The sequence below is a fragment of the Myotis myotis genome, unplaced genomic scaffold (genome assembly GCF_014108235.1).
Source record: "Myotis myotis isolate mMyoMyo1 unplaced genomic scaffold, mMyoMyo1.p scaffold_m19_p_2, whole genome shotgun sequence".
Taxonomy (NCBI): domain Eukaryota; kingdom Metazoa; phylum Chordata; class Mammalia; order Chiroptera; family Vespertilionidae; genus Myotis; species Myotis myotis.
This window is the reverse complement of record NW_023416324.1, coordinates 165,117,735-165,145,183: the sequence shown is the minus strand read 5'-3', so window position 1 is coordinate 165,145,183 and position 27,449 is coordinate 165,117,735. Positions and strand designations below refer to the sequence as shown.

General features: G+C 46.0%; 1 long non-coding RNA gene and 1 pseudogene across 4 annotated transcripts; one reads left to right on the top strand and one right to left on the bottom strand.

Moving 5' to 3' along the window:
• Positions 1 to 3,927: 3,927 nt before the first annotated feature.
• LOC118677136 lies at positions 3,928 to 11,650 on the top strand. Of its 4 annotated transcripts, XR_004974331.1 has the most exons (7): positions 3,928 to 4,110; positions 5,237 to 5,874; positions 7,884 to 8,104; positions 9,055 to 9,248; positions 9,355 to 9,446; positions 10,215 to 10,337; positions 10,928 to 11,650. It is a non-coding gene; the product is annotated as an uncharacterized LOC118677136 (long non-coding RNA). The 4 variants fall into 4 exon arrangements; XR_004974333.1 differs by lacking the exon at positions 10,215 to 10,337 and having other exon boundaries at positions 7,884 to 8,044; XR_004974330.1 differs by lacking the exon at positions 10,215 to 10,337.
• A 3,866-nt stretch (positions 11,651 to 15,516) lies between these two features.
• On the bottom strand, positions 15,517 to 26,766 carry LOC118675741 (annotated as a pseudogene).
• Positions 26,767 to 27,449: the final 683 nt, after the last annotated feature.

The window sequence follows — 27,449 nt, the reverse complement described above, 5'->3', positions numbered from 1 at the left end:
GAGTAGTTCATTGGGGCCAGCTTGAAGCTTAGCTACCACAACAGCCATCTGCGTCTTTTAATTCAATATTGAAAAGAGCTCTTGATTTTGAATTGGAGACTTAGGTTCAAGGTGGTTGTAGGTAAATTACTACCACCCTCAAAGTCCCCATTTGCTTATCTGAAAGATGGAGATAATGATTCACACCTCACAGATTGTGGTGGAGAGCAAATGTCAGCCTACATGGAAAGCTCCTAGCACAGTGCCTGGCACACTGGTGTGTACCAAAGTTCCTGCTCCATTTAGAGCAGGGAGAGATCCTCCCCACCAATACCTCGTCCTCCTTCTTGGAGGGGCCACCTGAAACTAGACTGCCATCACTCTGTTGTTTCTGAGCTGTGTGTGTGTGTGCCAGGAAGTTTAGTTTAGCATGTCACCTGCTAATTTTGATGTTGGCAATTGCATAAATAATATATAATTTGGAAGAAGAGTTGTCAACTCATGCTGCTATGCTAGAGTCCTTCTGAATGGAATTTCTGCTAACTCTAGAGTGAGTTATTTTAAAATAATTTTATAAGCCAACTGATCAAAGAAATCCCAGAGATACTTCATTTTCTCTTGACCTCTATTTTTTGAAACCTTCCAGGAAGCAGCACACATACTCATTTGGGACTTAATATGAATTACCAAGTAGCTGGAGAGAACTCAAGGTGACAAATTACTGACACTGGTTCTTAATGCTGCACTCGGGGCACCAGAGAAAGCCACTTAGCTTCTCAGTGATTGGCTTTGTCCCTCCTGTGTAGCTCGGGTTCTGCTTGGGGTGGAGAGGGGTCAGAGAACTCAACACCTTGGGTCGGTGGGGAGACTGAAGTGCCACTCACACCTGGACCCTCCTTGTCCAAGCTCCCCCATGAACTCCAAGGACACTCTTCACCCAGCCCAGAAAGCAACAAAGAGGCACTGCTCCTGAGAACCCAGGGGCATTTGCCTCTTTGGGCAAGGAGGGACAGTGTCATATCTACAAACATACAAGATGCTGGTCAAGAAGGGGCTAACTAAAAATGTGGAACACAAACCCTCTTTGGGGAAGTGTCTGTGACCCTCCATCATCCTCCTTTGGGGAATGTGGCTTCATGAAACAAGCACAGACCTGGAAGTCCAACTGGCCATGCGCTCCCCCGGCAGATACTCCCTTTCATGGGTTCAGCTTTCAGAACATGGTGGTAGAATCCCACATCTCACAGTTAATCTTATATTCTGAGCTTCAGACCCACACATCCCACTGCTTACCAAGCATTCTCCCCTGGACATCCCACAAATACCTCCTGACCTGTACAAATCTCATTGGTCATTCTTCTAAAACTCCCACCTCCTACCCATTCCTAATCCTGGTTAATCTCCATCGACCCAGCAACCAAGACAGGACCCTAAACTCCATTCTTCCTCAACTCATATAGCTAAGTCCTAAGTTCTCTCTCAGAATTGTGTTTGGATACAATGTTTTGTCCTCATCCTTCCCGCTTATCCTGCAACTGCCCAGTCTAGGTCTTCATCACATGTAGCCTGGACTCTGAGAGTGACTTATCACGAAGTCTCCCTCACAACCTCTCCTCTGCCTCAGCCAATCTCCAGGATCCTCTTCAACTGATTACTTGAGTTTTCTGGTATCTACAGAACATTACTTCCCTACTCGTGTCCTTTGTGCCTTCATCTATAAAATGAAGGAATTGGATAAAATAAACTCTTCTAGAAGCCCCTGGATGTTGTGATTCTTCTGAGAAACCTTCTACAAAGGAGATAAAAATGCTGGGATCCTAATTTGACTACAAGCCTGAGGCAGCCTCATTACATCTGAAGGGAGGAAATCACTAACTTTTCTTCAGTGCAAATTAGTGTCATTGATCTGTTCAGTCCAGTCTGGCTAAGCAGAAGGCAATATGTTTGGGAGTGGAGAGTGGGGGGTGGGGGTGGGGGGGGAGGGGGGTGTGGGAGAATGAGAATGTGCTGGAAATAAAAGGCTGGAAGGATTCTGTTTAGAAACAGCTGATCTTTTAGAGCAGGTCTGTGAGCAGCCAGAGGCCTCTGTATACATCAGTGATGGCGAACCTATGACATGCGTGTCAGAGGTGACACACAAACTCATTTTTTTGGTTGATTTTTCTTTGTTAAATGGCATTTAAATATATAAAATAAATATCAAAATATAAGTCTTTGTTTTACTATGGTTGCAAATATCAAAAAATTTCTATATGTGATATGGCACCAGAGTTAAGTTAGGGTTTTTCAAAATACTGACACGCTGAGCTCAAAAGGTTCGCCATCACTGGCATACATCAAAGAGTTCCTCTCCTCAGCATTTGGGTGATAGGAGAGTGGAGTCAGGTACATTCTGAGAACATGGAGCTTGTTGGGAGCCCCAGGCTGTGGGTTGGCTTTGCCTTTTGACCTGGGGCAAGTTACTCCCTCTCTGGGCCTGCTATTTTATCTCTAGTCAGAGTCATTGATCTGTAGGCTGGTACTAAGTCATCTCAAGAAAAGTAAGTGAGCTTATAGGGCCCTAGGGTCTGTTCTAGACCCATGGAAACTAAAGGATGTCTCTGTTTTCCTCCAAAACCTTAGTTTGAATTCAGAACATAGAAAAAAAGAGGAAGCATGGGGCTATGATGGCTAATTTTATGTGTTTGTCAGCTTGGCTGGGCCATGGTGCCCAGATATTTGGTCAAATGTTACTCTGGTTGTTTCTATGAGAATATTTTTAGGTGAGATTAACATTTTAATAGATGGCCTTTGAGTAAAGCAGATTGCCCTCCGTAATGTAATTGGGCCTCATCTAATCAGTTGAAGGATCAAATAGACCAAAGACTGATCCTTCCTGTGCAAGAAAAAAATTCTACCAGCAGACTGCCTTTGGACTTAACCTGCAATTCTTTCCTGGGTCTCAAGCCTACCCTGCAGGTTTTGTATTTATCAAGCCTCCATGATTACATAAGTCAGTTTCTTAAAATCTATCTATCTATCTATCTATCTATCTATCTATCTATCTATCATCTCTTCTGTTGATTTTGTTTCTCTGGAGAACCTTGATTAGTATAGAACCTATCTATTCCTACTGCCTACAGAAGGAGGATAGGCCTTAGACCAGAGGTTAAAAGCATCGTAAGCTCTGCCAAGGTTACTAAAAGAGTCTGAATCCAGCCATATCTCCCAAATGACTTCCAGGCTGCCCCCTACAAGAACTATGAGATGGCACAAAACTCTCTCTGGAAACCAGAGCCCTCCTGTACTAAAGGGGCCTCATTCCTACAGGTAAGTGCCACAGGTAAGAGTCAGAGGAGGCCTATTTGGTAATAATTAACATTGATTAGGTCAGATATTGGTCTGTGGTCTTTCCTCACATTATATGATTTAATTAAAACCTTAGGAATTAGGTATTATTAACATCCATATTTCACAGATGAGGAGCCTAAGGCACTGTGAGGTCAGGTTACTCCTTTACCTGTAGCTGACAGGAGCTCTACCTGCTAGCTCACTTGCTAGTGACAACCATGTGAGCTAGAGGGCATTACCCATATTGTTCATATGAGGAGATAAGACCCAGAGAGTTTCATGTGGTCACATAGCTAGTATCGGCAGAGTCAAGATTTCATTCCAAGTCCTCTGACCACATACCAAGCTCTTTCCACCAGCCACGCCATTCCCACCCACAACTGTTGCATAGAGACAATAGTTGCTACAGGGACTCTAAGCTATCCCTGCTGTTTACAAGCCTACTGACCTCCAGGTCACATTTCATTATAATGATTATCATGAATCACCATCATCTTGATGGTAATTATACCTCTGTTTGCATAATACTGTGCAGGTCATCAAGAACTTCAACATCTTGCCTCACTTGATCCTCCTGGTAAATATAATAGGGGCACTCTATAATATCTTCCATTCCACAGGGCTGGTTGAGGCCAAGGGTGAAGGATGGAAGCTATCATTTATCAAGTACCTGCTGCACTTCAGGGCAGTGCTTGGGGCTATACCATCCCTCCTTTGGTTTATTTCTCAACACAGTCCTGGGAGATGACTGTCTCCATTTGACAGGTGAGAAAACTGAGCACAAACAACACCCATTGCCAGGTAAGATCACTGAAAGAATGTATTTTTCCATGGGGTTGTTAAATTCTTTGTACTGTCTCACTCCCTATCTCTCCTGGAACCCTGGCCTCCCATTGACTTTACCCTACTTTCCCTTTAAGGAAGAGCCCCTAAGTCTTCCCTTCCAAATTTTAATTCCTAATTTTGGTTATCTCAAGTCATTGTTGAGAAGAAAACATTGAGAATGAATTAACCCTCACAGTTCCATCTCTGCCTTATGAACACCCCAGGGTGTCCCCCTCCCTTGAACTTCTTTTCCAGCACTTGCTGCTTCCCCACCACTGAGTCACACCTCATACCTACATCTGCATGGATTTGTCCATAACTCCCTCCTGGGGTTACACTGAGCTCTATTTACTCCTCCTCCCTAAAATCTGACCCTCCTTGAGGCAGGTGTGGGGTGTAAGCTCAGCCATTAAGAATGTGGCCAAGAACGTCGGTAGTTCATACTCTTGAAACTTCTCTCCCTAGTGGGCTTCGGATAACAAAAATGCATTTCTATGTTGTTCTCCAGCAATGTGTATTGTCTGCTATAGGTCCAACTCTAGTTCATTCAAACTTTAGACACACTGAAGGAGGCAATTTCATGTTTGTGGAAGACTAAAGTACTGGGTCAATATTATTTTCCTGGGTGCTAGTCTCTGGACCTGAATATCGGCCATGACGCTGTGGAATTGTCAGCCCCTTGGTCCCCAACTCTTCTGTAGATCTGAGTCTTGGGCTATGGCCAGGAGTCTGTGTTTTATTTCCTGACAAACACATAGGTGAGGTCACGGGCGGCAGAGCTCCATGACTCTTAAGCAACACAAAAGATTCTGCAATTTTCCTCGAGGGAAAAGAGAAACTGTAAGAACACTCACAGTTCCTTCTTAGAATAGCCTTTAGTTATCCCAGTGAATTGGGGGTCATTGGGGTCAATATCATCAAAAGGCATGCATTGAGTGTGCTTGGCAAATACTGTCCCAGAATACTCTCTCCAGGGCAATTGATGAAAGAAACACCTGCATATTAGGTTTTGCATATTTTTGTCTTGTTCTATGTTTTACAAGTATGTTTTGTGTTTATAATTAGAAACAGAAAAAATGTCCTCCAAATGCTTTTCCTTTAGGCATTGAATCAGAAAACTGCAGGAAATCATCCAGTCCAGCCCCTTCCTCGAAAGAAGCTGAAACTAGATGAGCAAAAGGGAGAGACTTGTCCAAGGTCACTCAACTCAAGGTCACACACCAGACAGGAGGCCCTTGGAATACATCCCCCGACATATCCATTTATAAAACCAATTATTCCACAGCGAATCCAATGGGTTCATGGGCTGCTACAGAACATGTAGCCCGAAATTTCCCCAAGAAAAAAGAAAGGGCAGTTAGGGGCATGCTAAAAGAAAACGAGAGTGACCATTCTGAAGGTGGGCTTGTTAAAGCTCAAAATTGAGTGAGAAAATGATGAGAGAATATGAACAGGGCAAAGGAGGCCGCTGAGACTAAAGAGCACTGTCACCCTGACAACCGATATTTCTTTGTTCCTTTATCTGTATACTGGGAGACAGACAAAGTGATTGAGTGAAATAAAGGTAGGGAGGTGGGAAATGGGTGACTGGTGGAGCAGGTCAGGCAATTTAATGGCTTCTTCCTTCTCAGTCTCCAGGGAGAAAAACCCAAGTTGCAAGAAGAGGAGGGAGTGTGGAAAGAGATAGCCCCTGGAGCCCTTTGAAAATCCTGAGCGGAGGGGCTTCCTCCAAGTCCATGGGTGAGGGGACTTAGGAGGTCAGAGGGCTGGAAGGGGATGCCTCCCCCATAAGCTAGAATAAGACAGGGAGATGAGGATCCTTCTTTTTCTACTGTTGGCTGGTGCTGAATGCTGGCTCCCTAAGACACCACACCACTAAAGCAACCTGCTGATAAGGAAAAATTAAGGTTTTTCTTACCGCAGTATGGGAAAGTGCTATTTCAATTGAGCCTTAGAAGTGTCCAGGAGGGAGTCTGACAAAGTCAAGATACTTACTGGGTTTTGAAGTCTGGTTTAAAATGAGTCTTTCAACAAGAGGGGTGGGGGGAGGCAGTGCTTGATTAGGACTGGGTAAGGCTCATGACAATGCTTTAGGATTGGTGGGCACAGCAAGGTAAGAATTTTGAGACAAAGGGTTAAAGAATATTGGTGTGTATACTGTCATTTGGTGTTTTCTATTAAAGAGTTGATATACCAGGAAGCATTTGGAATAAACAATAAAATCATTTGCAACTTTTATCTTGTTTGGAAAGAATTTTCTAGAATGGTAAAGTTATGTTGATGAAGAAAGAATAAATAATGTAGACTGTAAGCTGTGTGGGTCTAGATAGTTTCCATTCTCATTGCGAAGACCACCCTGGAGTGTTATGCTCAGTTCTGGGCAACCAACTTTAAGAAATGTTAACATAGCCCTGGCTGGTGTGGCTCTGTTGGTTGGGCATTGTCTCATGCACTGAAAGGTTGCAGGTTTGATTCCTGTTCAGGGCACATGCTCAGGTTGTGGGTTTGATCCCTAATATGAGGTGTGCAGGAGGCAGCCGATCGATGTTTCTCTCTCACATTGATGTTTCTCTATTTCCCTCCCCCTTCCTCTCTCTAAAACTCAATAAAAATATTTAAAAATATATTAACATATTGGGGCATGTCCCAAGGTTAATTACCATGACAATGAAGCCAAGTCCTGTGGGAACCAGAAGAAGTTGGACATTTAGCTGGGAGAAATGGAAAGTCTGGGACCAGCCCCATGGCAAAGGTCTACCGTGGGGTTGAGGCAGTTGTACTGGTTTCTAGGGGCCTGCAAGGTAGAATTTGAACCAATGGATAAGAGACACAGATGAACAAGCCTCAGTTTAGCTTAAGAAAGAACATTCAAAAAAAAAAAAAAAGAGGAAAACAAATAGAAAGATGAGATTGGGAAGCAAAGCATGAGTTGAGTTAATGCATAGGACACATCCTCAGGGATTCTGCTCTGAACCAGGTCCTTCACAAACCCAAGACAAGCTGACATCTCAGAGGCTGACATGGGACGGAAATGTGCTTGATGGGCTGGTCTTTTTTCTCTGTCTAAGACTCCCCAAATAATCAAGATACCACAGTTGTCCTGAACTACTCCAAGCCGGCAGATGAAAGCCAGCTTCTACCCTAGTGTTCAGGCCCTGAAATCCAGGGCATGGAAAGAGGTGGCTGGGCCTTTGAGTTTCTCTGTGTGAGACAGAGCCCTTCTCCCAGTGAGACCCACATAGGGGGGATTCTTGCAAAAGAGGAAAGGAGTGCCTAGATTCTAGACCAGGGGTGGGCAAACTTTTTGACTCGAGGGCCACAATGGGTTCTTAAACTGGACCGGAGGGCCGGAACAAAAGCATGGATGGAGTGTTTGTGTGAACTAATATAAATTCAAAGTAAACATCATTACATAAAAGAGTACGGTCTTTTTTTTTTAGTTTTATTCATTTCAAACGGGCCGGATTCGGCCCTCGGGCCGTAGTTTGCCCATGGCTGTTCTAGACACACAAAAGATAAAATGCCAATGTCTTCCATGTGGTTTCAGAGACTCCGATTTTCTCCCCACCCAGCCACTGCCCTTCACCTTCTGCCCACCCGCTCCCAGGCCCAGCTCCCCATGTTCTAATGCTGAGAAATGCAGGACACACTGGTAACCTGTGTTTGCCAAGCAGCAAGCAGGGGAGGAGGAAGGCAGAACGCCCAGCCTCTTGTAATTACATAATTTTGCATTTGAACACACTGCACAGGGCAAACGTGGAAGTTGGAAGCCCAGAGCTGCAGGCAGACCAGATGGACTGGTCGTGTTGCCGATGATATGCTGACCGTGGGCACTGGTTGAAGACCACCCATCCCTCACTCAGCCGCTGAAGCCTCGCATGTTCCAGACCCTGAATTAAGTGCAGTCCAGGTAACAAAGGGGCTGAGTCTGTGATCTGCCCTCAGGGAAGGCGAAGGCAGCTTGCTGGAGGTAAGGCACACACACAAACCCTCATGAAAAAAGGCAGGCTGCATGGGCTCCAACATGGACTTAACATTAAATTTAATCGTTATTGATTTCTTACCATGAGTCCAGCTCTATGTTAAGTTTCTTACATGTGTGATTTCATTTAAACTTTACCCACAACTCTAGGCATCTGGGGATGTTATTTTTTTATTTTTTAAAAAATATATTTTATTGGTTTTTTACAGAGAGGAGGGGAGAGGCATAGAGAGTTAGAAACATTGATGAGAGAGAAACATCGATCAGCTGCCTCCTGCACACCCCCTACTGGGGATGTGCCTGCCATCAAGGTATATGCCCTTGACCAGAATCAAACCTGGGACCCTTCAGTCTGCAGGCCAACGCTCTATCCACTGAGCCAAACTGGTCAGGGCTGGGGATGCTATTTACAGGCGAGTAAACTGAGGCCCAGCATGAAGTAGCAGACACAGGACTTGGACTGAGAGCCTCTGATTCCAGAACTTTCAGCCTTAACCATTATGCTATACCACTGCTAACACCGGGCATATACTAAATAATTAAAATCTATTTGTTAAATGGCTGAATGAATGACTGAAATGCCAAATAATATTTTAAGCAAAGCCCTGTGGGAGCTCAGAAAAGATAGAGAATTCTGACTGAGACAGATAAAGGCAGCTTTCATGAAATCTTGTTTAGGCTCATGCTCATAGAGTAGATAGGGAGATTGAGAGCAGGGCATGATTGGCAGACAGATGCTAAAGTGGCCCCATGATCCCCTCCTCCTGGTGTTCATGCCCTTGTGTCATCTCCTCCCCTTGAGTGTGGGCGGGACTTGTGACTTACTTCTAACCAATGAAATATGCAGATAACTGATGTCTATGCATGATTACCTGACATAAGATTCTAATGCCCGTCTTAATAGAAGACTCTCTCCCTTGCTGGTTTTAAAAAAACAGCAGTCAGGTTGGGGAAGACATGTGGCGGGGAACCAAGGGCAGGCTCTGGCAACAACCGGCTAGGAATGAGGGCAGCCTTTGGCTGACAGTCAACAAGAAGCAGGTCCTTGGTCTGACCACGTGCAAGGGCCCGAATCCTGCCAACAACCGTGTAAGCTGGGAAGCAGATGATCCCTCTCCGGTTGAACCTTGAGGTGAGACCACAGACATGATGACATAATAAATGTATATTGTGTTAAGCCTCTAAGTGTGTGGTAATATTGTTATGTTAATAGATAACTAGCATAGTGTCATTGGCAGAGAAAACAGCAGAAGCAAAGGCCTGGAGGTGGAAAGGCCTGTGAACACTGGGACATTCTGCTTGTCCTGTGTGGCTGGAGCACATCCATGAGGTGAGTCCCAGGATGTGGAGGCTGGAAAGGTGGGTTGGAAAAATGGCCTTCAAAGACAGAATGCCTTGTCTGGGCTCTGCTCTGTAGGGAAGGCGTTTCCAGTGTTGGTGGGTATAAGGAGAATCTCTATGGAGAGTGAGTGGGTCCCTTTGAGCAACCCTCAAAGGTGAATGTGTCCAGGTGAGTCTTGCCCATGTCTCTGAGGCTTCCAAATGGAGCCCTGTCTAAGATCCTGAGACCAGTGACCCTAATTATCACTCTTTGGGGGACCCCAGTCAGCTTGTGACCAAGTGGAGGTCCGGAGCTAGGGCCCTGGGACAAGGACACATCTGAGTTGAGTAGGTTTCCTCATCCAGGACCACGCCCCCAGTTAGGGTCTAAAGGGGACTCCTGGGGCCATCAGCTTTAGCTAACAATGCCACCAGCTCATTCATAACCAGTGGAGAAACTGCCATGGCATTTTGAAAATAAGCATTGTGACTGAGTGATGGGGTTTTAAATTCAACAGTTCGTAGATGCATTAAAGCAAAACCAAACAAAAATGGTCTCATCATTTGAAAAGGTCACTCAGTAAAGACCCCTTCAACCCGACTCCCTCCTCTTTTCACAAATGAGTTGAATGATTCAAAGCCCTCATCTTAGTGAGGGGCCAGGGAGGCAGAAGGTCAAGGAAACCTGGATGGCAATGTGACATCGTGTGAGGTTTCAGCTTCCTTGAGCAGGAAGTTGCTTTGTGGTGAAAATCTTTCTTCATTTTTTTTCCCCCAGAGAAAATAGAGCTGCTGTTTCTCTCACATTTGGCTAAGTGGATATGGGGAGAGTGATCAGAGGTTTGGCTCATGGTGCCTGACGATCCTGCAATGCTGCAGTGAGGAAGCGAGAGGAGATCAGGTCAGGATGGAGAGGAAAGATATGGAAGGCAGCTCAGTCCCCCTGGAAGTGACACACTCTGGGGGGAATTGAAATGTGAGGACCTCTAGGACCAGAAATGAGAAGGGAGTCTGACTAATGCTGAGATGGAATAAAACATGAAAGGGAAAACCAAAGCCACATCCCAACCATTCCAGTCACTGTCCCTGGTTACAGAGAGAAAAGCAACTTGAAAGGGCATCCCAGGGAGAAGACTTTAATTCATTCAAATAACCTCCTTGGCACCAGATGCTGAGCTGGACACAGGCCACGTTGTCATGGGGGTATGATGAGCTCCAGGACCAATGGGGAGCCAGCGGGGAACCGGTGCCAGGCTCTTACAGGGGTCTAACATGGGTCTGTGCAGCTGGCTCTGAGCTCAGAGGGGTGGGGGGGAGAGGGAGGCAGCCAGGGCGGGAGTGTGGAGTGGGGGCAGGCGATTGCCGAGTGGACAGGGTGGGAGGCAGAGGCGGGTGAGCTATGGTGCGCTGTGGGGGGTGCACTGTGCAGCTGAGGCTGGAAGTGTGGTTGGGGCCAGACTGAATCCCAAATCATTTTTTTGAACAAATCAGCCCAGGAAGCTCTCTGGATCCTGCCTGAAGCTGCCAACTGCTCCGAGGGAAGTGATTTGGAATAGGGGCGCAGATGTCCAAGAAACATCCCCTGACTTCCCTAGGCGCTCCTTCCTTTCTGGGACTCCCTCCAGCAAGTCCTGGCAGCGCTGCTTTCTCTCCAGGCCTCTCATTGGAGATTTCCTGCTGACCTGAAGCATCGGTGGCCTTTGGTGGGGGTGACTCCTGCCATCTTACCTATCATCCTTGTCGCTCAAGGACCTCCTATTGCCTAAGACAAAGTCTGAAACCTCATTCTGGTGTTCACCTCCCTCCCACACTGGCTCCCAGCTTCCTGTCCAGGGCCATTCATTTCCCTCCACCCCTTGCCTGGGTCCTTCACTCCGAAACCACAAAAATCACAGGAGAACTGGACATGCCTCCGGGTCTGGCTCACATCCCCTCCCCCTGCTCCGTGTTCACACACCTATATACTGCCCATCCTTCAGGCTTGGCCACCGCAGCCTTCTCCTTGGGCCCATTCCCACTTCCAACTAGAAAAGTTGTCCTCCCTCCTAAGTCCCACAGTGCTGCACCCAGCCACGCTGCTCTTGGACGTTTAGTACTTGCTTCCCTCCAGGATGGTGATTTGTATCTGTGTTTGCTTTTTTTTACAAGACTCCAGACACTGAAGTCTATCACATCCTTACTGCACCGTTTAATAAATAGACATATGACCTTGTAGTTGAGTTCATATGTGCTTCTCATCTAGAAGGGTGGGGCTTGGAAGGACATTCCCTCTCTCACTGGAGAGTGTTTGGTTTTAGGTACCCCAGGGGAGAATGAGCCCCAACACAGCCTAGCTTGAAAAACCTTATCACCATTTTTCTCCAAGCAGGTATTTAACTTCACCAAGTCTTAGTTCTTGCAAAACATGGGGATGATATAGTGTTTACCATAAAGAATCTTTGAACTTTACATGAAACAATGCATGCAAATTACTTAGCACAGCACCTAAATGTGCCATTAGTCTACTCAACAAATAAATATTGAGCAGCTGTTATGTGCCAGGCACTGGGGAGACAGCAGTGAACGATTCAGACCACGTTACTGCTCTAATGTGCCTCCATTCATGAAAGCTCGTGTAGGCAAATGAATAAGTAATGCAACATAAGGTGCTGACAAGTGCTTTGAAGAAAATGAGCTAGTTTAAGAGATAGATAATACTGAGGTAAGGAGGAGAGAGCTAGTTTAGCAAAGACAAGAATTAAGAGAAGAAGCTGCTCATGCAAGACCTGGGGGAAGCTCATTCTTGGCAGAGACCAGAAGAAATAAGTTTCAACTTATAACCCAGTGGCCAGGTACCTTTCTCTACCCCACACATGGTTGAGAAAGTTGAGGAGATGGGCCTTACCTTCACTCCAGCAGGCCTTTGCCTTCAGAGAGATGGTCCCCACTGTTCAGGAACCCGTGGCCATGGCGGTTGCTGGCCATCACAGACCAGGGAAGACTGCAGGCATCCCCTACCTGTTCCAAATCCTGCCTCACCTGCCTCAATGCCTCACCTTCTCTGGTCTTCAGAGAAGGCTTAATTGTTTCTTTACTTCAGGGTCATTGTTACCATGCATGTGCACACAGAGTCAAAGGAGAGTGAGAGTTCCTGGGGAGGGTTGTCCCATGTGGATACACCAGGCTTTTGAAAGTTGCCCACAAGGATCTCCCTTCTTCCCTAACTCTCTGCCTTCTCTCTCCCTTCCTGCAGCCCTGTCCTTTGCAAGGTTTCTCAGCCAGGTGCCATATTGCCCCTCCACCTTCACTCAGGAATGGTTGGAATGGGAAGGGGCCATTTTTGATGGTCACAATGACTGAGAGGTGCTACTGGCATTTCGTGGGCTGGGGCCAAGGAGGCTAATCATCCGATGATGCACAAGACAGTTCCATACAATAAAGGATTATCCTGCCCAAAAGGTAAATGCAGACACTAATCCCTCAATATCCCCTCAAATATCACCAAATCCCCTTTTCCCTAGCTAGGTTCTGTCACCCGTCTCTTTAGAAATAATTGAGCCCCAGTCTCCCAAAGTCCTCACTGTCTATCTTACAAACTTAACAGCCCCTGTCTCTAAGCAATTACTACTGCTCCATCTAGACAGGCAGGGCAGCTCCCCCAGACGGAGGGAACAGCTCTGGTCCTGTACCAGGGCCAGTGGAGAAAATGGTGGTAAGGGCTTACTAGCAGAGCGTCTTAGTTAGTTCTTTCCTGGAGTACCTACACTCAAACATTTCTCACCAGTGAGAGGATAAATACCCGTCTAAGCGCCACCCTTCTGGATGAGAATACATATTCCTCCTACTAACCCCAGTCCCATCACCCTCAGACTTACTAGTATGTTACAAAACTTCCTATTTGAACTCGACAGAAGTCCAAACGCCTCTCCATTAAAGACCAGGACAGTACCATGCGGTCCTCAATTTGCCTTGCCTTTTACATCATCCTCATCATCACTGTCAATTCTTACTATTATCAATGGTACAGGCCTTGCACAGCCCCTCAAATTGGTGGGAGTTATGTCCATGGAAGATCCTGGCAGCATGGGTGATAGTTAGGAAAATATGGGGCAGGGCCATGTTCCCACTAACAAAGGTCCTTGGCAAACCGACTTTCTGATGTGCTTAATGAGTGGCCTAATGCTTGATTAAAAGTGCTTGAGAGAGAAATTCTCTCGAGAGGAGGAACAGTGCCAGGGGGCACTGGAAGGGCTCACTTTTCATTCTTTGACTCCGGGAGTTGGCAGGAAAAAGGACAGTGACTATTCCCTGCAGAAAACAATGCTCCAAATGGCTCCAGAGCCAGCCTGGGAAGGCTGCTCCTTGGCAGTGTCCTTGGCCAGAACGACTTTCCAAACATCCAAGTCAAAAGCAGCTTTTGTGGGAGGTTCAGAGCAGAATCCCTTAAAGCAGGAGGTTTTCCCACTCTTCCCAAACTGGATGTCTGTTTACTGAAAAAGTCAGTAGATCATACCTGTCCAGAGAACAAGCTGTCCCAGAGAGAGTCCTTTCAGGAAACAGGTGGCCACTCAGATGGGGTAATGGGGCAGAGACAAAGGTGTGGGCAGTGATAAGGAAGGTTGAAGAACCCCAGGGTGGCAGCATCAAGAGCAGTTGGGCATGGAAGGGAGCGATTGCCAGAACCCTGGACGTAGGGGAGGGTCATTGGTCACAGCCAAATCATAGCTCCCACAGCCTGAGAACCGGGGATACAGGCTGAGAACCGGGGATACACGCCTCATCTCAACCTCCTCTTGTTGCTGGAAGGCAAGGAGCCTGGGAATTCACTGATCCAGCCTCCTGGCCCAGCACAGGAGGGAATTTTTACAAACCACTCTGAAAATTAGTACCTTAAGACAATAAATATAAATTTAGCTCTTGATTTTATAGATTAGCATTAAGCTGGACTCAGTTGGGTAGTTCTGTTCTGAAATGTACCTGGCTTGGCTGTCTCAGCAAGACTTACTCATGTATCTGATATCAATTGGGTTGTCCAGGACTATGTTTAAAATGGCCTTGTCTGAATCAGTTAGAAAGACACAGACCTCGCTTGACCTGGATCTCTTTCCTTCCAGGTTGCTAGCCTTGTGTACAAAGCAGAAAAAGGGCCCAAGAGCAGTAGGTGGGCAAACTCCAAAGTGCAAGTGCTTCTCAGCCTTCTGCTTACATTGCATTTGCTTCTGCACCTTTGGTCAAAACAAGTCACATGGCCATCCTGATTCAAGGGGAGGAAAAATATATTTCACCCCTAAGGGGACAGGAAGAATGTGTGGCTGTATTTTGTAACCTACTATAGTCTGTGCTCCAGCCACAATTCATATTCCTTCCACATGCAAAATATGCTCTTCCATATCCCAGGACCTCCAAAACTGGATCCTTCCAATCTGGGCTTGTTCCTGTAGCAGTTGGCTTTGGCTGCATAACAAATGATCCCAACACTTAGGAGCTTAAAACAATAACCATTTATTTAGCTCACAGTTCTATAAGCTGACAATTTGGGCTGGGTACAGCTGGGCAATTCTGATCTCTGCAAGTGCTCACCCATGCATCTTTGGTCAGTACTCCTCGCTCCTCCACATGACCTTGGGTCCTTTGGCATGCTCATCCACATGTTGGCAGGATTTCAAGAACAGCAAAAGAGAACAAACCCCAATGTGAAATCAAGCCTTTACTTATATGCCATTGCTAACAACCCATTGGTGAAGCAAGTTAATGGCTGGGCTCAGAATCAGAGCAGGAGAACAGTGAAAGGTAGATGGCAAGGGGACATGAATATAGGGATGGAATAATTGATGATTGTTTTAGTAATTTATCTTCCACAGTGAAGTAGAGAGTCCTAGTAGATCTTGAGAGATAAATGAAAGATGCAACTCACAAGTCTAAATTTCATAATGCAGCACTGAAGCCTCTTGAGAATGGGTCCCACATATCTCTCCAATATCAACTCAATTTATCCTGCAACTACACACCTGCCGACCTGGGCTCTTCCCAGTTTCAGGGACCTTCCCTGGCTTTTCCTGCTCACTCTTCTCTGGATTATCCCCCCATCATTTTTTTTTTTATTAGTCAACGGGTTCCAAGGGACTCATTGGCAGGAGGACCTCATCCAGCATCTTGATGGCTTCCACATTGGCTGCCTGGGTTTTCTTGGCCAGATACTCAGCCTTGTGATAAAATCCCTGCTCTGGGTGCTATGGCCGAGGAAGTTCCCAGCAAGGATGACCTGGGAGACGTGGGTGGCACTACCTGCTCACCCTCATCCCCCAGCTGCCCCATCACCATGTCCACCAGTGGCTAGGTGCCTTGCAGGCTCTCGCCTCTGCCTTCACCCAGGCCCAGACCAGACATCAGCAGCACAAACCTGTCCAGGTCAAGTGGTGGTGCAGGCATCTGATGAGCAAACCCTGGGAAGCAATGGTCTTCCACTAAGAACTTGCCATCATCTCTCATGGAGCCCAGCACAGTCAGCAACATCCCTGTGGCCAGGCTGAACATATCAATGGTAACTTCCAGTTTGATCCACTGTAATTCTTCTTCCAAGACCAGCTCATCGTCTGTGTGGATGTACTTGCTCCAAGGAGGTGTGGGGAGCAGACTGTGCTCCTTGCTGACCTCTTGCAGGTTAGAGGGCCAGAGCTCCATGGCCTTGAGGAGGGTTCCCACCACACAGCACCTCTCCCTGGGCTGCAGCTCACACCGCTTCTTTATTTGGACTTCACTGCTGAGCGCAGCAGCCCAGGGGCCCTGCCTCTGCCAGGAGGGAGGGACCACTGAGGGCAAGGACCACTTAGACCTAAAGAATCACTTGGCTCCAGGAGGACAAAGGGATTCAGGATGTGGATGGGCTCTGGATGGGTCATTTTAAGAAGGTAGACCTGCAGAGAAGGCAATGTGAAGTCAGGGCAGAGACTGCAACGATGTGGCCACAAGCTTGGAGCACCAGCAGTCACCAGGAGCTGGAAGAGGTGGGAAGAACCATCCCCTGGAGCCTCCAGAGGGAGCATAGGCCTGCTGACACATTCATGTCAGACTTCTGGCCTCTAGGACTCAGCTCCAGGGGACTGGCGCGGGGCCTGCTGCATGGAGATGCTCGCTGCATTGAAGGTGAGGAAGAACATTTCCCCACTGCTGCTGGGCCCGATTCACCAGGAAAGGCCTCATTTGGATGAGGTGGGTGGTATAATGTGGGCATACTGCCAGCTAAAGCTGAGCTCCCCCAGCCAGAAGGGCTGTGAGTAGTTGGTGTAAGTCACCATGGGCATGAGGGCAAAGGTGACATTGCTGGCTGACGGGGGGGATAGCCTGCTCAGAAAACATGGTGTGCTCCAGGAGTCCAGACTGCTGCACCCAGACCAAGGAGGACGTGGTCACTCAGGTGTCCACTGCCTGCTCCACACCTCCACCTGAACAACTACCAAGGTCTCAAATCCACATGCCCCAATTCTTCATCTGTTGTATCCAGCTCTCCAGCACCTGCTCCATCTCAGGATATGAGGCCAGATAACTCTCACCGCACACCAGGGTCCCCAGCCCCCATCTTTATCTGATCACATGCTCTACATCCTCCTTAACCTCATTTAAAGCCACTGCTCCCAGAGGTCTTTCCTGATTCTCATCCTCATCCCTCTCCCCCACTACACACACAGACATACATACACACAGACACCACCACCACCACCATCCTCACCACCACCAACCTGGACGTGACTATGAATTTCTGCCTACAATCTCTAGAGCCCCCTTTGTGCCTCTCTTCAGGTACTTAGTGCATTGTACTTATTTACGGATGGATGTTATCTCCTTTCTTAGACTGTGAGCCACCAGAGGGCTGGATCCTTGTGTGGATTCATTCTTTGTCTCCCTCCACAGTGCCCAGCAAGATATCCTCTTGACCTAAGGAGGTCAGTGCTGAACAATTCAAAGATCACAGAAGAAGACATTGCAACCGAGCCAAGAAACACCCTTCAGAGAGGAACTCAGAAGAGCAGCAATTGCCTGCCCACTGAATGAGGGGTAGGGCTTTGGGCTTGCCAGAAAACACATCTTGAACCAGAGGTCAAATTCATGAAAAGATAGTCCTCAACTGCATCCAAGAAAGAACTTCCTGTAGGAGAACAGTCCAGGTTAGAGTGGGCTGGCAAGAAGAGGAGCGAGACACCCCATCTGGCAGTGAATCAGTCTTCTGGTTAGTGTCTGAGAGAGTGATTTTGCTTAGTTTGTTTATATTTAAGGTTTGCACATTAATAATTCCTTCATTAGACTTACGTTGCCCCTTGGCACCAGGAGTTTGTATCCCAGGCCTCACAAATAAAGGGTTTTCAGGAGCAGCTTTCCTCATGAGGCAGCCTGTGCTGAAATTGACCCCTGGCCAATTCCCTGAGAGTTGGCTGGGCGCTGGCACATTGTGTACCAGGGGCCAACTAGTGTGTGATTAGATTGGGGGTGGAAGGTGTGGGAGGAGAAGATGACTGGGCAAGTGTGAAGGAATTCTAAAATGTTAGGGAGGGCCATTTCAGTAAATTTCCTTATACACACACCTGCACACCCCTGTTGAATGGGCCATACTCCCTCCTGTCAGAAACCAGTAGCTCAGCCGAGGAAGGCTTCTCCCTTAGAGTGGGTGGGGTAATTAAGACAGTCCTGTAGACCCCACCCTTCTCTAATACAGATACTCTTTGATCAGCCCAACTTCCCTGTGTTTTAAGTGGTAGAACAGTGCCCCAGAATGTATTTATAGCCTCCATAAATACCACAATGTTCCAGGACTAGAGACAGGTCTGCTCTTGGACTTGAGTGCCAGGAATGACAGAGGGAAGAGATGCTCACACCAGTGGAAGGTGGCTCCAGATGGCACCACTGCTGTGAGCAGAGGACCCATCCTAGGAATGAGGCCTGGAATGGCTCTTCTGACCCCTCCCAGTAATGTCCCTGAGAATAAAACACCTCCAGAGAGCAACCCTCTTATCAATATGTCAAAACTGAGAGTTTTCTGGTCAAGATGGCAGAGTAGGTGGACACTGTGCTTACCTCCTTCCATGACTACATCAGATTGCAACTAAATTATAGAACAACCAACCTGGAGAACCATCTGAAGATTAGCTGAACAAAAGTCCTATAACTAAAAATATAAAGAAAAAGGCATGTTGAGACTAGTAGGAAGGGTGGACATGCAAAATGGGCTGACCCTAAACCCATGTGTGGTGGTTAAGAATGGAGAGGGATATCACAGCTTCAGAGGTCCCCCCGGGGAGTGAGGGATCTCAGCCTTATGCTGGGAAGAGGAACCCACAAAACACCTAGCTGTGAAAAATCAGCGGGGATCTGTCCATCCAGGTGAGACGAAAGGCTACTGGAGATACAGGTGTCCTCTAAAAAGGTTCACACAAGGACCCTCGCTTGCAGGCACTCACTCTGGGCTCTGGCGAAAGGACAGTGGCAGAAGAACAGCGTGTCAGGGCCACCGGAGACATATAGGGAGAAACTGAGTTGCGTGGCTTCCAGGTGAGGGCTGGAAAGACAGTCACCATTATTCCTGAATCAAGCCCTTCTACCACATGGCCAAATCTGAATCTGCACCAGCCTGATGAACTCCTCTAGCTCCACTCTGAAGACTCCCTGAGACCATGATCCACCAACTCACGCACTGCTTGAGGCTTTTCTTAGGGCTCTTTTAAACTAGAGGGGACTATTTTATATCAAACATTCCCTCTCCGATTACAGAAACTGTAATCTGGCTAAAACCACTCACCCTCTTCTGCCTCTGAAGAAAAATCCTGTTAATGCCAGCCGATATTTTTCCAAGAATCTGGCCCCTCTCTCAAATCCCAGCCTTTTCCACAAAGAAGCTCAAGAAGCCCAAGAGGAAATCCAATATTCTCCTCAAAAGCAGACATCAGCTCAGTGGATCTCTGGTGCATCCTGTGGAATCCCTAGCAAACAGGTGATCCAGAAAGGAGGGGCTGGAAGAAAGCATGTCACCGCTAGGTCCTGAGTCAGAGAAGCAGATGCTTGAAGACCTAGGAAGAAAGTTTCAACACCCCCACCACCCCATAGTTTCCCATTGTCTACAGAAAGGTCAGATTATTTTGTCCAGAATTCAGGTACTTTACATCATGACCCCAATAAGTCTAGTCCAGGGGTGGGCAAACTTTTTGACTCGAGGGCCACAATGGGTTCTTAAACTGGACTGGAGGGCCGGAACAAAAGCAAGGATGGAGTGTTTGTGTGAACTAATATAAATTCAAAGTAAACATCATTACATAAAAGGGTACGGTCTTTTTTTTTTTTTTTTTAGTTTTATTCATTTTAAAGGGGCCGGATCTGGCCCGCGGACCGTAGTTTGCCCACAGCTGGTCTAGTCTCATTTTCTGCTAGACCTTCAAGCCCCTAGCCATCTTGGAGCATTTGTGCTCCTCAAATATACCCAGCTCACCCCACCCGCAGGTCTTTGTTCCAGCTACTGAAACATGATTGGTCTTAGGATAGATTCTCAGACCCTGAGATAAAAATTCAAGTACAGCCCTAACGGGTTTGTCTCAGTGGATAGAACGTCGGCCTGCGGACTGAAAGGTCCCAGGTTCGATTCTGGCTAAGGGCATGTACCTTGGGTGCGGGCACATCCCCACTGGGGGGTGTGCAGGAGGCAGCTGATCAATGTTTCTCTCTCATCGATGTTTCTAACTCTCTATCCCTCTCCCATCTTCTCTGTAAAAAATCAATAAAATATATTAAAAAAATTCAAGTACAAGTATTTTGTGCAGAGGGACTAGGGGAGATGATCAAGAAAATACCAGTAGGATAGTCAGGGAGGATGGAAAGTAATAAAGGGAACGTTATTGAGTAGGTTCCCATTGTGGGCAGCAAGGTTTGATTCTACTGGGGAACCCTGGGAGACAGTGTAGTGCTGGAAGCCGGTCCATCCTTGCTGCTTGACACAGTCGCTGCAGGAAAGAAACATCTGCACAGCATATGTTTCAAGGGACCTGGCGTATATAGCATACTGTTCTTAATATGTTTGCTCCCCTTAGCGCTGTGTGTTTTAACCAAGGTCACCTCTCCGAGAAAGGTTGTTTCCCCAGGTAGGAATTTTTCCCTGAAGTCAGGGAGGGGATGCCTCTCCTAGAAAGGTTGTTTCCCCAGGTAGGAATTTTTCCCTGAAGTCAGGGAGGGGATGAAACTCCTTAACTAAGTGCCAGGCGGGTAGTTAATCACTACAAACAATCATGCTTAAGCTACATAATCTTTACTCCCTGGAATGGAGATAAGAAACGCCCTAACCTTTGTAATAGAAATTGACAGGATTAAAATCAACTGGGATAAATACGGATGTAACAAGACAATAAACAGCAGAATTTCGCTGGAGATCCAGACCAGAACTTGGCTGGAGATCCTGGCTAGAGATCCTGGCTAGGCTGCTGATTAACTGAATGCTGTCTCTGTGTCATTCCTTCTTCGCCGACTCCATCCACACCTTTGGGGACCCCTGGACCTGCTGGGGTTGGACTCCGGCAGTGTAGAACCCACTTCAGAGTTGTCTCCACCTGAGAGAGAGGGAACTGGGGTGTTTATCCACCAACTCCCATCAGTCACCAGTGGTGGGGTTCTGCAGGGGAACTGGGAGGTATTGACTCTGAAGCATTCGAGTCCAGCTTGCGTGGGAATGGTGACTGCCAGGAGGCAATGGCCAGTGCACCGGAAGTATCGCCTTCTCCACTTTCATGCCTCTTTTTCTCTCTCCCATCACCATTTTCAGTTTCTCCAAATGGCCCACTCATCAAAGGACAATGCCACCTCCTCCAAAAAGCTTTCCTGATCTTCAGACAGAATCAGTGATCCCTCTGGCATCCACAGACAATCACAGCACAACTGTTACAAAATCCTCATGTTCCTGCCTTCCGGTTTTGCCTTCACTCAGCTGTCAGTTAAAGGCCGAATTGATGACTAAGTAGTGTGGTGGCGACACTCATCCTCCTGCCTTGGTTTCCTTCCTTTCTGCTTTACACGCAGCGGTGTCTGTGATCTGTACACTCACAGCAGGTCTTTAACCCTGTTAACATCGGAAGTTAGAAAATACTTCTTTAAAGTGCCATTTGGTACTATTGCCTGAATCTGTTCTTATTGCAAAAACAAAAATGTAAAGGTTGTTATTTGAAGCAGTGCATGGTAATTACTGTGTTGTATAATATCAACAGTTTTATTTGCATATGGTGATATAAAAATAGGAATAAATACCTAAGTACCAACTGCTCTCTCCAGGTTATCTGGAACTGTGATGTGTGATACACTGAAAGCATCTACTCTTGCTCTGTAGGAAGAGGAGAGAATGTAAATGGAAGAAAACAAGTAAGAAAAGAGGAAGTTCAGACCCACAGAGAGGAAAAATGCTGGCACTTGAGGAGTATAGTGGTTTCTGGGAGCCCTGAAGTGACCCACAGCAGTGCAGTGGAGGACGGATTGGTGCAGGCAATCTTACTGTTTCCCGAAAATGACTTTACAGAGTGTTGCAGTGAACGTGGGAATAGAGCTGTCCCACCTGCCATTTCCCAGATGAGTGTAAAGAGGAATGAGGAACTGCCTGGTCAGCTCAGCTGCTGTAACAGAATTCCGTAGACTAGGAACCTTAAACAACAAGAGTTTATTTCTTATAGCTCTGAAGGCAGGGAGTCCAAGATCAAGTTACCAGCAGATTTGGTATCTGGTGAGGTCTCTCTTCCTGGTTCCTAGAAGGCCATCTTCTCATTATGTCCTCACATAGTTGAAGCAGTTAAGGACCTTTCTGGGGTCCCTTTTATAAGGACACTAATCCCAGTTGATGATGGCTCCACTTTCATGATCTAATTACCTCCAAAGGTCCCACCTCCAAATACCATCACCCTGGGGGTTAGGGTTCAACATATGAATTGGTGGGTGGGGCTGTGGGGCGCATTCAGTCTATAGCAGAAGCCTATAGCTGTGGTCAATAGAGTAAGAAGCTGGAGCTTCTACTAGATCACGAAGGAAGTCTGAGACAGCATGTGATTAAATGGGAATCTGCTTGCAAACAGATCTGTGTCTAACTCATGAGCTGCCGTGTTTGCCCTGCTTAGAGATCAAGTGTACACATGATTGTGTTTCCTGAGGAGTAAGGCTCTTACTTGGTTGCTGATTATTTCTGAAGGTCAAGTCCACTTCTCACAGCAGGTGGGAAATCCAGAAGGTTGACTCAGCTCTAAAATGAAGAAACACCTCTGTCCACCAGTCACCCAATAATGAAAGTGATAACAGGGGCTAGGTGAGCATGAGACTAGAACGTTGTGAAGAATTGCTGTGTTATATAATATTAACTACTATTTCCTACACAGCATCTCAGCATGAGGGCTCTCTGGGGCAGACACTGTTGTCTTCAACTTAAGATATCCAGTTCCCAACACAGTGCCTGTTGCAAGTAATACGGTGTCAGTGAGACCACTATTTGTCATGTAAATGAATCACATTTAAGACTTCTCCAGTCTCCTTCCTCCCAATGGCCCTTGGACCCTCCTCATCTCCTTTCTATTAGTTCCTCTGCTGGTCCCTTTCCTGGAATCCATCAAGAGATGACTTTGGTTCTAGACTTAAAGGGGACATTACAGACACATACATCTTTTAGGGTGAAGGATGGGTTCCTGGAGACATGAAAGAAAAAAAGCCTAGTAAAACCATTCTTATATTCCTACTTATCCACCCACTCAGGAAAGAAAATGTTTTTGCCAGAGAATTATAATAGACTCATATTTACCTCCTTTCCTTCATTCAAAAATCTTACCCATCACTCAACCCACATTTCAAACACTGCCTATGCATGAAAGCAAGTTTGATCCCCGGTCATATTGCTCTGTCCTGAAAGCCCCACACACTGGGCCTTTGCTATGGCACTCACAACTTACTGTCCTCTACTGTTTTACTCATGACCAGACTGTAGGACCTGGTGGTCGGGAGTGTGTCTGATTCATTTTTGTCCTACCTCACACCAATCCCACTGCCACCTCCAGGGCCTGGCCAAGACAGGAAGAGAACTGGGTAAATTGAATTTTAGAATAAAAGGAAGTATAGCCAGGAGTTTAACTTGGCTCAGAAGGATTTCAGTCCAACTTTCCAAGAAGCCACTCTCTAAGCTCAGAGGCTGGAAACTTGCTGTCTACCTATCTCAGGACCTCCCCTCCGGGGCTCTTGGTAAGTACCTACTTGTAGCCCTGGCACAACGTTGCCTTGCTCATCATACTGTTATGGAGGAGGTTTCTTCTACTGATGAAGACAGGGTTGGGCAAGATGGTCATAAGATCTCATAAGTGGGGAGCTGAAAGTAGTCTCTCATCTAAGGCTGCTCTCCCTTCTATAGTCCACCTGCCAAGAAGACATCCTGCCTTGGCTTGAATAACATTGATGGGGAGTTTGTACCACTGTCCTTGGGGGACACTTTCCTCAGATTCACTTCCACCTTTTGAACTCAATTCTATCCTTGGGGGTTGCACAGAACAATCTGCTTCCTCTTCCCCAGAGAAGTCTTCAAATGTTTGGGAACAGTTCTCTTGCCCTCTTGAGTCTTCTTTTGCCAGACTAAATGGCCTCAGCTCTTACACCGTTTTCACTTGTCCCAACAAGGCTACTGTTTTTAAATGCTCTTGAAAGAACATTCTCCACAAGGTGAAATAGAAATGAGTAGTCATGTTGGTACTGACCCGACCCTTTGCTGCATCTCAGCAAGAATACATACTTTCACGTCTCTCCAGTGGTGCAGAAATAATTGGTGAGAGTCAAATTCATACACACACTTGCTCAAATCATGTCAACAAGAGACTGAGAGATTGAACAGAGTGTGCGGCTTCTGGTTTGTAGAAAAACAGAAGGTCAGCACCAAATTCAGTTGCCCCCCTTTTTTTCCCTTTAAGTATAGATCAGAATAAAGCAAGGAGACTGAGAAACAATAACTCAATTGGAAATTTTCTTTTGAGGACTTTGGGGCAGGATGTGTAGGACCAGAATGGGGGCCAACCAGGTAGTAGACCATCTCAATAACAAAATGGTGACACTGATGGCAGGAAAATTCCTAAAGAGACTTTGTTTTAGTAAAACACTTCTTAATCTTGTTTTCCATAGTCTTCCTTTCAGAGAACACTAGAAGTGTTCAACAGGTCAGATCTCTTAAAAATAAATTGTAAAAAGACCACTAGAATTCCCCTTCCTTCCTTCCTTCCTTCCTTCCTTCCTTCCTTCCTTCCTTCCATCCTTTCTCCCTCACCTTATTCCAAAATGTCTTTGAGGTAAAAAAAAAACAACAAAAAAACCCAATGTTTTTGTGCTTTAAATAGTATTGAATTGCTCATTGCTTCACATGAGTGGCCAGTGTTTGGAATCCAAAGTCTTTTTTGTGGTAAAGAGTTTGAGTCAAAGATAAACCTGCAGTAATGAGTTCTAACATGCAATCAAATTAACCAGTACAGCATTAGGTTAATTTCAACCCAACACACCTACTCTTATTTCAATCTATTAATTTTTTAAATTGATACAAAATCCTTCCTAAAAATGAATGTTATGTGGACAAGTCACGTCAGTATGTCTATGTAAAGACCTTTAATCATCTTTTTAATGAAAAGATTAAGCAATTTTTTTTAAGTTGAAGAGTATTCGTTACATAATCTTAAATCCAATCAGTAATAACTATTGAAAGGGCAGTAATGGTCTCACAGCCAGTTGGCATGGAGGTAAAATACCCCCCAGTGTTACCTACAACAATCAAGACTTAACTACAACAAGACTGCACACAAAGACCACTAGGGAGTGCACCAAGAAAGCATAAAAAATGCGGAGACAAAGAAATAAGACACAAATGACAGAAATGGAGGAAAGCAAAATGCTGGATATAGAGTTCAAAACCACACTTTTAAGGTCTCTCAAAAACTGTCTAGAAGCTGCCGATAAATTTAGTAAGGCCCTCGAAAAGACTGGTGAGACAGCCAATAAATATAGTGAGATCCTCAAGAAATCTAATGAGACCCTCGATGTTGTGATAAAGGACCAACTAGAAATTAAGCATACACTGACTGAAATAAAGAATATTATACAGACTCCCAAAAGCAGAACAGAGGAGTGCAAGAATCAAGTCAAAGATTTGAAATGTGAAGAAGCAAAAAACACTCAACCAGAAAAGCAAAATGAAAAAAGAATCCAAAAATACGAACATAGTGTAAGGAGCCCCTGGGACAGCTTCAAGCGTGCCAACATCAGAATTATAGGGGTGCCAGAAGATGAGCGAGAGCAAAATATTGAAAACCTATTTGAAGAAATAATGACAGAAAACTTCCCCCACCTGGTGAAAGAAATAGACTTACAACTCCAGGAAGTGCAGAGAACCCCAAACAAAAGGAATCCAAAGAGGACCACACCAAGACACATCATAATTAAAATGCCAAGAGCAAAAGACAAAGAGAGAATCCTAAAAACAGCAAGAGAAAGAAAGTCAGTTACCTACAAGGGAGTACCCATACGACTGTCAGCTGATTTCTCAACAGAAACTTTGCAAGCCAGAAGGGAGTGGCAAGAAATATTCAAAGTGATGAATACCAAGAACCTACAACCAAGATTACTTTATCCAGCAAAGCTATCATTCAGAACTGAAGGTCAGATAAAGAGCTTCACAGATAAAGAAAAGCTAAAGGAGTTCATCACCACCAAACCAGTATTATATGAAATGCTGAAAGGTATCCTTTAAGAAGAGGAAGAAGAAGAAAAAGGTAAAGATACAAATTATGAAAAACAAATACGCATCTATCAACAAGTGAATCTAAGAACCAAATGAATAAATAATCTGATGAACAGAATGAACTGGTGATTATAATAGAATCAGGGCATAGAAAGAGAATGGACTGACTATTCGTGGGGGGGGGGGGGCGGGGAAAGGGGTGTGGGAGATGCGGGAAGAGACTGGACAAAAATCGTGCACCTATGGATGAGGACAGTGGGTTGGGAGTGAGGGCGGAGGGTGGGGTGGGAACTGGGAGGAGGGGAGTTATGGGGGGAAAAAAGAGGAACAAATGTAATAATCTGAACAACAAAGATTTAATTTAAAAAAAAAGAAGAAAAAAAAAGAAAGGGCAGTAATGAACAGATGGTCACATCTCCATTTTTGCTTGCTTCTAAGCCTAAGGACCAGTAGATGATGAGAACACATGCTCAGAACATACCAACTTAGAAGACTCTCTAGTTTTGAAAAGAGAATGTCTTCTCTCCTTCCTAAACATCATAGCACCGGAACCTTCCCAGCTTCATTCTACACTCACCTGAAAGAGTAAGTCCATTTTGTTACCTGCTTAAGGCTTAATAAGCATAATTCATGGGAAAGATTTACTACCCGTCAAAAGTATAAACTCTGGCCTCCGAGAGAGTGAGGGAAAAATGGGGAAGGGGAATCAAGGAAGACTTCTTAGGGCAAAGGGGGAAATGCCCTCCCAAGTTTGTTCCTGAGAGCTTGTTGGCCAACTGGAAGAGCCTTCCCTCCTCCTTAAAGTGGAGTTTAGAAATCGGTTCGTCTCTTATGTGGGGAAGCAGAGCTGGGCCCTGCACTTGAAGGGGTATTGCTTGGGGCATGGGACAGTGTACCCTATGCCTCTTTTCTGACCCCTATGAAGCTCAATTTGAAATATCTGTCACAACTGATATCCCAAGGAGCCTGTGAAGAAGCTGATGGTGCAGCTTCCTTTAAGTGCAACACTTGGGTGGCCCTACACTGGGGGAGCTACACTGGTCCCACCCTTGGAAGGAAAACCCTGCTTGGAAGGCAGCCCCTGGAAAGCCTTACTCCATCATTCACTGAGTGATTCCCCTTGGCTCAACCAACATGATTGTTTGGACCAGGCTCCATGTTAGGCCCTGAGGGATTCAGAAATCAATACTAATGATATTAATACAGTCGCTAATATACTCTATGCTCCAAAGCCAAAGTAAATTAGCCGGAAAGTCTTACTCAAAATTTTGAGTAGCA